Source organism: Panthera tigris, chromosome A1 (genome assembly GCF_018350195.1).
Source record: "Panthera tigris isolate Pti1 chromosome A1, P.tigris_Pti1_mat1.1, whole genome shotgun sequence".
NCBI lineage: Eukaryota > Metazoa > Chordata > Mammalia > Carnivora > Felidae > Panthera > Panthera tigris.
The window spans coordinates 9289991-9302357 of record NC_056660.1 but is presented as its reverse complement, the minus strand read 5'-3'; positions in this window follow the sequence as shown (position 1 = coordinate 9302357).

Here is a 12367-nt window from a genome sequence, read left to right as displayed (position 1 = left end):
CTCCCAGTGTCCTCTGTACCTGCTCGGGGCAGGGCTGCGGGGGGCGGGGGGTGGTGAGGGACCGAAGAGGCTCCTTTTGTGCCCTTTTCACTCTGTAAGCAGGTCTGAAAGGGAAACAGCTCTTTTCTTTTCTTTTCTTTTCTTTTCTTTTCTTTTCTTTTCTTTTTTTTCAGTCTCAAGAAAGATGCACTTGGTTAGTGATACTGTGTGCGCTGTCCTCAAAGGGAGTCCTCGTTGGGACTGGGAGAAAAGGACCCACATCAGCTGTGCGAGCAGTGCTAGCTTAGGAGTGCTTGTCTGATCCCAAGGCCACGGATTGGGAGAATGTCTCCGGTCCTGCTATCAAGAGGCACCAGGCAAGCCGTTGGGATCCCAGTTCCTGTCTGCCAGGATGGGGAAGGGAGGCAGACCGATGAAGGCGTGCTTTGCTCCCAGGGCCGGAGTTGAACTTGCTACAGGAGCGTGAGCGCAGGGCACTGTGCCTGCCCTCAGGAGGGGCACTTGGCGCAGTCAGGAGAGGCCGGGGCGATGTGGTAGACGATGTGCTGGCGGGAGGAGAGGCAGGTACCGGGACCAGGAGGTGAGACAGAGTGTGGTAGCCCTGGGGGGAGGTGAGGCCGGGTGGTGGCTTACGAGGTGCAGGAGAAAGCTGAAGAGGTTGGCAGGGAAGACCGTGGAAGGCCTTGATGCCTCGTTGAGGGATCTGGACTCTTTCCGGAGGGTTCTAGGGCAGCGAGAGAGAGAGAGAGTGGAACAGAACGTGCTAACTCTGCAAACCGGATTCTGGAAATCCGTTGCCAGGCTCTGTGGTTGTTTTGTGGAATACCCTTTCTGAACGGCTTCTGCAAAGCCTATAACCTTTCGCCGCGGAACACTCTGCTCCGTTGACCCAGGGGTCCGTTGAATGAATGGGCAGAGGGCTCCTTAAGTTCCTGTGACCGATAAATCTAGCCTTTGCCAAGAGCCAAGAGCCTCTGGGTACACCGTGGGGCACACCTTCGACACTCAGCCAGCCGGACAATCGTCCGTTCTCTTGTTACTTTTTTGGAGGAGAAAATGTTCAGAAGTCCTTATTCCTAACCAGGTTTCTGTTCTGGAAGATGACTCTGGCCCGAGTGTGTAGAAGGCATTAGGATTTGGGAAAGACTGGAGTCCAGGAGAGGAGATGGGAGTTTCATGGTCAGTGGACAACATAATAGTCGTTGTAGCAGGGAAACACCCACAGGAGCTCTTACGTAGCAAAGGGTTGCAGCTTGCCAGGTTCTGTGCTCAGTACTTCCTACATTTTTTTTTTTTTTTGGTACATCATCATATCTATTTTAAAGATGATAAAACTACATTTAGAGGAGGTCAAGACCTTGTCCAAGGTCACACAGCTAAAAGGGAGACAGAGCAGCTTTTGAATCATGAGTCTGACTGTAAAACCCATGTTCATAATCACTAGCGCATGTTTCTGGAAGCAGGCTCAATTTCACAGTTCAAAAAAAAAAATTCTTCATTTAACAAATATTCATTGATGACCGGCTACATGCTGGCTACTGTTTTCGGGGTTGAGGATATAGTGGTGAACAAGATAGCAGAAAAGTCTCTGTTCTCATGGAGCCTATACTCTAGTTGGTGCAGACAGACAACAAACAAGACACATAAGCAAACTTGATCTTATGTTGGATGGTGGTAGGTGCTGAAATAAGGCAGAAGCGGGAGAGAGAGAAAGGGCCTTGCTAGAAAGTAATATTTGAGTAAGGATCTGAGGCTGAGAGAAGAAGCATGTGCATATCTAAGTGAAGAGCACTCTAGACAGAAAGGGTAGCAAGTGCAAAGGCCCTGCGGCAGGAAGGTATCTGGCTTTCATGAGGGAACAGCAAGGGGTCAGGGTGGTGGGTGGAGCTGAGTGGATGAGGAGGGGGCGTATAAGGAGACAAGGTCAGAGAGGTGATGGGGACCCAGACTGCATGGGCCTCATAAGCCATTGGGAGGAGTCTGACTTTGAGGAGTGACACCCCTGAAAAGATTCCTCTGGCTTATGTGCTGAGAATAGAGACACAAGGCCAGACGCCGGGAGGCCAGGGAGCAAGCTTTGCAGGAATCTAGGAGAAGGGATATGGCTTGGAGCAAGGTGGTAGCCTTGGAGGCTGAGAAAATGGTCAGCTTCTGTATATATTTTGAAGGTCGAGCTGACACGATTTGCTGATGGTCTGGCGGTGGGGAGTGAGGAAAGAAAGTTGTCAAGGAAGAAAGACTCCCCTGGGAGGATGGCATGTTCCCTTGCTGGGAGGGGAGAGAGTGGGGGGTGGGGGGAGAGGTTTGGGGAATTCAAGCAGGTGCTTGTCTGCGGGTGCTTAGTTGAGTGACCTATTCAGTATCTTTGTAGAGCTTTCTGGCAGGCAGTTTCGTGCCCAAGTCTGTTGTTCAGGGAGAGAACTGAGTCTGGGTGATCAAGGCAGCATAGAGAAGAGACCATGAAATGACCATAAGAGTGTAATGGTAAAAGGGCGGGGGGGATGGATAGAGGTCAGACAGAGTCAGAAAGCACAGCCCTTTGGATCCCTCCAACCTTATCTCCTACCTTGTCTGCCTAAGCAGAAGTATCCCTCCATCAGCAGCATTCACACGGATGACCTTGGTTTATAAAAAGAAATAAATTAATGAAGCAGCCAGCATGGGACGCCGCTCAGTGCCCACCGTGTGACAGCTCTGTGCTCTGTAAATGCTCCTATGTCACCTCGCTGAAGTTCAGTATACTCTGAGAAGGCAGGGAGGGCAGACGTTAATTCTGAAAGATTTCCACAGAACAAAACAAAAACAAAAACAAAAACAAAAACGTGAAACTTGGCATAAATAAATCCGTGAGATTTAAATAGGCAAGCCTCGGTTTTCGGTAACATGAATTCAGGTGGACCAGCCCTTGCCCAGGGACATAGGACAAATGAGACTTCAACACCTGTTAGGTCAAGGTGGAGAGAGCTGGCAAGTGGGGGAGAAGCCGGGGCAGACTCGTTCAAGTCCACTCAATCCAGGGTCGATGGCCATCCATCACTCAGCGCTCTCCCCGGGCAGAAAATGGACCAGGTTTGCTAGAGAGAGTTCATATTCCCCACTTGTATTAATCTTCCCTTTCTAGGGAGCTTGCCGGTCTGCTGAGGGAAACATACTTCGTGTCAGCATTGCCAATGTCGATGAAAGCTCTTTGTTCGTCTTGCCCTTCCCAGGGCCTGGCCCACCGCACTTCCATACGGGAACCATCCACTCCCCACGTACGGTTGGCTCAACCCAACGGGTCTTTTCTCTGGAGCGTCGTGTTGCTTCAATCTGTGGTTACAGTTTCTAAAGACTTCGTAAACAGATGTGTTTTTGTATCCCCAAGGAAGGAAATGAAGATTGTCACTTGGCGTTGTTTTCTGCCATCATGTTTTTGTTGCTGTTGCAGAAATGGAGCAGAAAATTACTGTCGCTCCTTTATTGCTCAACTGCCCGCACGACTGCCAGTCCTTGGGAAGAAAATCAATTGTTTTTGCAAATTTTATTCAGACGTTGGGGTTATCATCTGCTGAAATCATCCCCATTCTCTCCCCTGAAAAGAGGAAGCTCTGTGATTGGAAGAGAAAAACAACAACCCACTACTTTTCCCACCTCAGTGAAAAATCAGCTGCTGTGATAGCCTTTCATCAGATCTCTGCACCTCACGTTGTCACAGGATATTAGCAAAGTAGATGGTATGTTTGCCCCTATCTTTACGTCATGCAACTTTACAGTTCTTTCCAAAGTTCGTTCTTTTTTTTTAAGTTTATTTATTTTGAGAGAGACGGAAATAGTGCGAGTGGGGGAGGTGCAGAGAGAGAGAGAGAGAGAGAGAGAATCCCAAGCAAACACTGCACTATGAGCGCAGAGCCCAACGTGGGGGCTCAAACTCATGAAACCGTGAGATCATGACCTGAGCCAACACCAAGAGTCCGAGGCTTAACCGACTGAGCCACCCAGGAGTTCCTCCAAAGTTACTTCTTTACCATTCCTGAGCTTTAAGAACCAAATGCAATGCTCAAACCAACCATGTCTTTTTAAATCCCATTTTAGGGATGAGGCAACTGAGGCCACGGGATTTAAATATCTTGCCTGAGGCCACACACACATCCAGCCGGTGAGTCTTCTCCACAAGCGTCCACTGTCCCTCGGGGAATCCGTAGCACCTCCCAAGAAGAATTTCTTATCCTTCAAGTTTGTGCGTTTGGTGCGGAAATCGCGGTTTGAATTCAAGTGTCTCAGGCTTCATTTTGCCGCATATTTTACTACAGTGTGTTCACCCACTGGAGGAACATGCGTGTGGCCCATCACACCAAGAAGAACAGGTTCGTGCAGCTTCGGCTTGACTTAGAACGTCTTTTAAATGGTTTCTTTTTCACACCCTGATGCGGAGCAGACATTTTATATCACTTGAAAGTTTTCGATTGCGCAACCAAGTAATTGTAAAATTTGGGCTGCGGTACTGTGACGGGTTAACTCCGGCCGAGGGGTCTCAGGTGATAGACATTCACGTGGGCAAGTGACACTTGCGGTTAGATCTTGGTGGTTCTCAGGCTCCCGGTGGATGCTTATTCTAGGAGAGAGGAAGTTGGTCAGAAATGGCTTTGTGTTTTTTTGGTTTTCCAAGATTCTACTTTTAAGTCATCTCCACCCTCACCGCGGGGCTCGAACTCACAACCCCGAGATCCAGGGTCACACACTCTACCTACTGAGCCAGCCAGGCACCTCTGATCGAAAATGTTTGCAATCATTGGCAAACACTGGAGACATATGCTGGCTACGGTTGTGGATTGAATAGTTATGGATGGATTTTGACACGGTTCTTGACTTAGTTGCTGGCTTGCTTAGTGAAATTGGAGGTCATTGACCAAGCCTCAGTCCCAGTAGGGGCTGGAATACTGGTCTCCAGAGTCAAGTGTAGGAGAGGAGGGGGGCAAGCAGGAGGCGGGGCAGGGGTCGTTTGGGACTAGGGGGAGGGGGTGGGGAAAGGGGAAGACACATGTCCCGATACAGTCTTTGCTGCTTACAAAGGACTCCACCGCGGGCTAGACTGGAAATCGCGAGGCTAGGAGTCAGAACCCACAGGACCACGAGGGAAGGATTTAGTTCAGATGGGGGAGATTTCCATTCTCCTGCTGGCAGGGGTCAATATGAGGGTCGTTGTATCAGTCGGATAAGGCTACCACAAAAGAGTTCCACAGATCTGGGGGCTTAAACCACAGAAATGTATTAACTCACGGTTCGGGAGGCTACAAAGTCCAAAATCAGGATATCGGCAGGGTTGAGTTCCTCAGAGGCCTCCGTCCTGTGTCTTCACATGGGTATCGCTCTGTGTCATTTCCTGTTCTTATAAGAACACCAGTCATACTGGATTAGAACCCATCTGTATGACCTTATTTTCTTTTAATTGCCTCTTTAAAGGCCTTGTCTCCAAACGCACTTACATTCTTAGGTACTGAGGGTTGGGACTCCAACATAGGGATCTGGGGGGCACAATTCAGCCCATAATGATATTACCGTTGTCTCCACATCACTGTAATTTCACATGTGCTTCACCAGAAAAAACATTTGGGCATGGATACCAAACAAATCTACTTGACTATGAATCACGGCCTACTGGACTGATAGATTTGCACACATATATAGAAATCTTCAAGGGTAAACAAGATGTAAATAGAAGTTCTATATTTTCCATTATATTTTCCATATATTTTGTGCCATTACCCAGTGGGTCATTTGGGTACCCACTGAGGCACAGGCACCCTGCTTTTGGGGGGCCGCAGCCGCTGCGGTTACCATGTCTTTCTCTCCGATTCTTATTTTTCGAAGGCTTTCTTGGGGAACCTACCTGCTCTCCAGATTGACACATTCATTCCTTAGATACAAATACCTTCTCTCGGATTATAATCAAGTTTCCCTGCCTTGGAGTCATGCTCTCTCTTTAAGGAGACTTTCCCTACATCGAGACCTGTCCTGGGTAGATTTGTCATTTACCTCAGCAGCTCAATTTCCCTCAGCTCTTGGTCCTTGAGGGCACACGTCAGCGTCCTAGCAGGCATTTGCCACCTCACAATTTCCTCTTTGATCCACTTTTCATTCTTCTTATATGTAATTTCCATTTCCTCGCCCGAACGGTAAAGGCCAAGAGAAGACAGAGTAGCCTAAAATCTGTTTTCCTAATGCCAGGCATGGTGCTTGGGATCACAGGAGCTTCATGGGCTGTGGGTATTAGAACTTTTCACAGCATCGCGTGGTGAAATAGAAAATCGACGACTCGCCATTGCTCTAGAGTTTAAAAATTCATGTCATTCGAACACAACTGAAGAATTAACAGCCCTCCTAGTTGCCCTTCTAGAAAGTCCTTGGGGAGTAAAAAGACATAAAAGCCATTGCATTTGCCTTCATTAGTGTTCCCAGTGGGTGGCACGGGGATATTGGCAAAGTGGCATCCAGCCCGGAGTGGCTGCTTAGGAGTCACCTGAACTGTCAATGAAAGAAAAGCAAAGGCAAGACTGGGGAGAAGTTACTGGATAGCCCCCAGGGCTGTGTGACTGAACTCAGGGGGAGACTGGGGCATCAGCAAGCATCCCATCAAGACCCGGTGACCCCATTTTCTGGCATCTTTCCTGGGCTTTCCTGCCTCCTTTGAACGGTCTTTGCCCTAATCTTCTGACAGAGCTCTCTTCTAATTAAGGTGGGCTGGCAGGACAGAGGCGGTAACCGGTGATCATGAGCCAACATCTGTGTCTGGAGGTCTATGTGCATTCGGACACAGGTCTCTTGGGGACTGTGCCTGACACAAATGTGGAAGACATATGTGAGGGCAGGAGAGCCTATGAGGCTTTCTCAGATCATGTCACACAAGAGCCACCTCTTGTGGCGTGTTGAGTTCTGTCGGGTTTTAGCCCAGATGACGGTGGGAGACTAATTATGGAATATTAGCTTCTCAGCAGCCCTTTCCTTGGGCTATGATGTAGAGACCACCAGTGCACTGAAGAACAAACTCTATATGCTGCTGAATTAAAATGGAGGAGGAATGAGTTCTATTTTATTTATTTTTTTAACGTTTCTTTATTTTTGAGACAGAGAGAGACAGAGCATGAATGGGGGAGGGTCAGAGAGAGGGAGACACAGAATCTGAAACAGGCTCCAGGCTCTGAGCTGTCACCACAGAGCGTGACGCGGGGGTCGGGCTCGAACTCACGGACCGCGAGATCATGACCTGAGCCGAAGTCGGCCGCTTAACCGACTGAGCCACCCAGGCGCCCCTTGAGTTCTATTTTAAAAGAAGCGTATCTCTCCCTGTGTTGACCTTCCCTTCCTGTTTAAGTAGGGATTTGGGATTGTAGGTCCAAGGCCTCCTCCTTTAGGTTTATTTACCAATGGATTTCAGCTTCTAGATGGAGTTTCCAGTGGGGCTTTGGCATATTAGGCGGCTCTCCGTAAGCCTCATTATAACTGCGTACCTCATCACTGTGGGGGGTGGGTGGCATAGGCATTTTGACATCCGGTATGAAACCTACTCTCTGGTCTTCATGAGTCAAGGGCAAATAGCCTCTATACTCTTTTGAGCGCCAATGAGACTTAACAAACCAGATCAAATTTTCAACCCATCAGGAGTGCCTGGCAAGCCGCATCGCAGGCTCAGTGACGGGACAAGTGGAAGACGCCAACTCCGTAACGTTGACAAATCGAGGGCTACCTGCATTCTGAGTACTTGGTGCTTACCATCATTATTTCATTTACTGTTCACAGGCGTGAGAAAGGCAGCATTATCCCCATTCTGCAGATCAAACAGCTGAGGATTAGAGAGACTGAGTTACATAGGTGTTGGTCAAAGAGCCAGGATTTGAATCCAGGCTTGGCTCCAAAGTTCATGCTCTTTCCATGGCCATTGAAATGAAGAGAATGTACGTACGACCTTTGTGTGCTGACAGGGGAGAAGAGGGCCAGTCACGTCAGCCGTCCCATGGCCATTGACAATTTCTTGGCTAAGCAGAAGACTGTAGTTTTATTACACGTATCTCTGATTGAGAGCCATTGTTTTGTTCTTCCCTCTGTTGATGAAGCCTCCATCCCTCCAGCCCTGAGTCAGTAAACCCAGTCAGGTGTGTCTTAGGGTGTGACAGATGTGGTCAACTTCACCTTCTTGTACCAGATGGTACTTGCATTGATTTGACTTCAATGAGCTGGGAATTGTAGGGCGCCAAACAGCAGGGACCAGCTATGGGTTTCACGTTCCATTTTTTCCTACTAAATGCAATGCCAAGTTCTACCCAGGTCATACCTGCAAGGCTCCAGCTCTCTGCCAAGAGTGGGATTCTTCAATGATCCGAGCAGTCCTGGACCCCCGAGCTGGCACGGATCTCAGAGGATATGTTGGCGTGTCTCAGCCTCGTCCTTTGCAAGGACAGCTGGTGCCTCTCCTGGCAAGAGGATGTGTGTGAGTTGCTGTGACCCTTTTCCCAGGGCAGAAATTATAGACCCCTTATTATCATGTCACTGGATCTATTTGACCCATTCCAAGCGATGAATTTCCCTCCAGTGCATTGACATTCTCAAAAGAGCAAACAGGAGAAGGTGGGGTTGCTGAGCAAGGAATTTGCCAATTGTATTCATCTGCCAGGACTGCCAAAGTGCCCTGGACTTGGGGGCTTGAACAATAAACATTTATTTTCTTACAGTTTTAGAGGCAAGAAGTTCAAGATCACGGTGTCAGCAGGGTTGGTTTCTCCTGAGTCCTCTCTCCTTGGCCGGTAGATGGCTATTTTCTTCTCATTAGGGCACAGGTCATATTGGAGGCCCCACCCTATTGATCTCACTACCTTAATTGACCTCTGTAAAGGCCCTGTCTCCGTGTGCAATCACATTCTACGACATTGGGAGTTAGGGCTTCAACATATGAATTTTGGCGGCATGTAATTCAGCCTATAATACTGATGTGATATCGCGTCCCTTGAGGCAGAAACGAAGTCGCTCTCTTGGAATGGACCAACAATCTGGGCTTGTGGATGTCACTGGCTTCCCGAGAGGAGGAAGGATCACGTGGTGAGGTCAGGGTGACCCAGGTGCGTTGGGGGCTTCTGCGAAGAGGCTCCCGTGATGAGGGGCAAAGATCTTCAGCCTTCTGGTTTTCTCATTTTAAGGGGAGGAGACTGGGACCAGGGAGATGGAGTGACCTGTCCATGTCACACAGCGAGTCGGGAGAGCCGGGACAAGCATAGTCTCCCAGGTCTGTCCCAGGCAGACCACCGTCGCGCCTCCAGTTAGCTTTGCCGCCTTTCGTTTCCTATCCAGGAAGATGCCAGTGGCCATCTGGGGAGAGTTTCTGAGGACAGCCCATAAAACTTCACAAAAAGAGCACAGAATGGTGGCCTGGAAAAGAAACGTTTTTCTGAAGCTAGGAACTTTTGGGGAACTGAATCTCAAACGAGCATCACGTAGGGTGGTATAAAGCGCCTGGGCTAGGGTCAGACCGGCTGGGGGCGGGGGGTGCCCTGGCTTTACCAGGAATGATTTGTAAGAGCCTAGGAAAGTTATCTCCTGGGGACTCCGTTTATCTATGAGAAGAAGCTGTCGAACTCTGTGAGTAGTTCGATGGTGGAACAGTTGCTCAGATCCCACGTGGTGGAAACCTTTCTCAGAAACCCAGTGCATAAAATGGATAAAACGCTGCCCTCACCGAAGGTCAGGTGAAGACAGGGACAAGGGTCCCTTCAGTCTGAGCACCTTCTCAGACCCCAGCGTCCCTGGGACCCACAGGGTTCTTCCACAAATCGCCCGGCGTCTCTAATGCACCACTATATTTCTTACCAGGAGGTGGCTCTCTTCCCTAGTTTCTAAACTGTATTATTCAGCAGCAAAGGGCTCATTAATCCAACCAGTTGGTAGACTTGCTGAGGAAAAATGCCTTCAGAATTCAGCTGCTGAGGAAATCTCCAGAAAACAAGCCCTGTGTGACCTTGACCCTTTGGTTTACGACAATGCACCACCTAAATCCCTGACTGAACCCCTCCTCACATTCTACCTCTCTGTCCCTTTAGAAATTTGATCTGAGATGGGCATGCAAAACATGGATTCCCACTATTCCCAACCATCCCAGTAAGACTTTTCACTTAACGAGGCATAGGAAAGCAGGACTGTTTTTAAAAGTACCTAAGTGAGCATTAAGATAAAATGGAGACTTTCACTTCCAATATGGTGGACTAGCTAGTATCAGATCAACCCCCACCTTGAGAACTAGAAAAAGTGGATGTAATGTTTTTTAAGACTCTGTTGAAGGCACCAAAGAGCTACCAAGGCAGCTAGGACTTGAAGAGCCAAAATCAAGGAAAGAAGGGAATCACAGAGAGGGCAACTTTCTGTTTCCTTATCCCACTGAGGCACTGGCCAGTCTTTAAGTGCCAGGTGAGAGGCTGAGCAACCAGGCTGAATTTTTAGGAGTCCCACAAGCCTGGAAAAACAATACATTCAGAGCCTGCCAGGGAGGAGGGGCTTAGTAAACACTCCAGGCTTTGGGTGGGGGCAACTGAGGGGTTACCCAAAGGCATAACTTTGGTGATTCAAAAATGGACGAGCCTTCACGAAAACTGAAACCAGCTTTGAATCGGCTCATCCAGGCTGGGTTGAGATGATCTGCCCCCGGCCCAAGTGCCTACTGAAGGCAAAAGCAAATCCTATCTGGAGGCAGGCATATATCATCTCAAGTCTCAGAATATCTCTATAATTTTATACTCAGAATATTGAATGTCCAAAACAGACAGATGGGTGTAAGATCCAGGTTAAGAACTGGCCCGGATGCTGTTCTAGTGTTTTCTGTAGCTGTGTGTGCTCTCTGTGTGAGATGCCTCCACAGGGGGACAGCTACTTGGAAATAGGCCCGAGTGATATTAACAATAATGGTAACAGGAGCATATGCTCTCTCATTTATTCCCAACATAAAAATGTCTTTATTATTTTCCCCATTTTACGGATGAGAAAAAAAGGCTGGGGGATTTGACCTAAGTCTCTCCGATTGTATCGGCTTTGAACCGCAAAGTACTACCACTTGCCCCGAGGTGTTCTTAGCCATGAATGTTTGTCAGTGACTGGCTCAAGGTGGATACGCAAGCTATGATTTTAGCGTCAGTGCCTGGCCTCAGACTTGCCAAAACAAACACTCATTTGTCAGGCCCGGCATGCAGGCTCCGTATTGAAGCGGCTCAGAACACCCACTGCCTCTGCAGGGCTAACTCCTCACACCGTCTGGCTGGGACGCAAAAGGATCAATTCCTAGACAACTATTCATGCTTCGTGACAGTCGCCTGTACGTGGTATGGGTTCTGTGGCCTCCTGGGAGGACTGCACGGAAAGGGGAGGCAGCGTCACCACCCTCTTGGGGACCGTGGATGCCTCCTGGGAGCCCACAGACTTGCCCTCGCTCAGACCTCTTGCTGCGTCTGGAAGCTTTTCAGACATGTCTTCAGAGAGTCCCGGGGAAACCTGGAGCCCCAAGAACGCTGCTCAAGGAACGTCAGCTGGATCTGCAGGATGTTCCGAGTGAGCAGCTGGGTCAGGGGTTTTCATTCGGGCTCCTCGGGGCCCTGCACGTTCTTTGGTACCAGGGGGGTGAGGGAGGTTGGGGGAAAGTGAGGAGGTGGGCCCCGGCCTGCCCCTCCCTGTTTCAGCAGTCGTGTCTCACTGTTACCCGCTCTTGGTATTAAAACTCGCTGAAGATGTCAGTTCTTAAAATATTTGTTCTTTTTTTTTTATTTATTTAAAAAAGGGTCCCAACGTTAACAAAAAATGCTGAATGGGGGAAGGGAAAGAAAAAAAATAGTTACCAACAGAGAGGGAGGCGAACCGTAAGAGACTCTGAAATACAGAGAACAAACTGAGGGTTGACGGGGGCGGAGGGGTAGAAGGGCAGAAAAAATGGGTGATGGGCACTGAGGAGGGCCCTGGGTAAGCTCATTGGGATGAGCGCTGGGTGTTGTATTGAGGCGATGAATCACGGGAATCTACTCCCAAAGCCAAGAGCACGCTGTATACGCGGTGTGTGCTCTAACTTGGCGACCAATTCTATTTTTAAAAATGTTGAAAGAGGGCCATTTTAATCTAACCTTCTTCCTTGAAATAAGCAAAATCTCCGAGGTACTGGAGCTAACGGAGAGCCGCACCCCAGGCTTCCCGACGGCCCCGCTGGGATGTTTCTGCTCCACGCCTGGTCCCGTAAAGGTGGTGTTACCAACCGGACAGTGTGTGTGGACGCTGAGCCCGGAAGATGGAATGGATCGTCCTCCAGACCAGACAGGATGGGTGACCGCGAGGCCCCCTTGGTCGGTACGACCGGCTAGTTACAACTCCATTC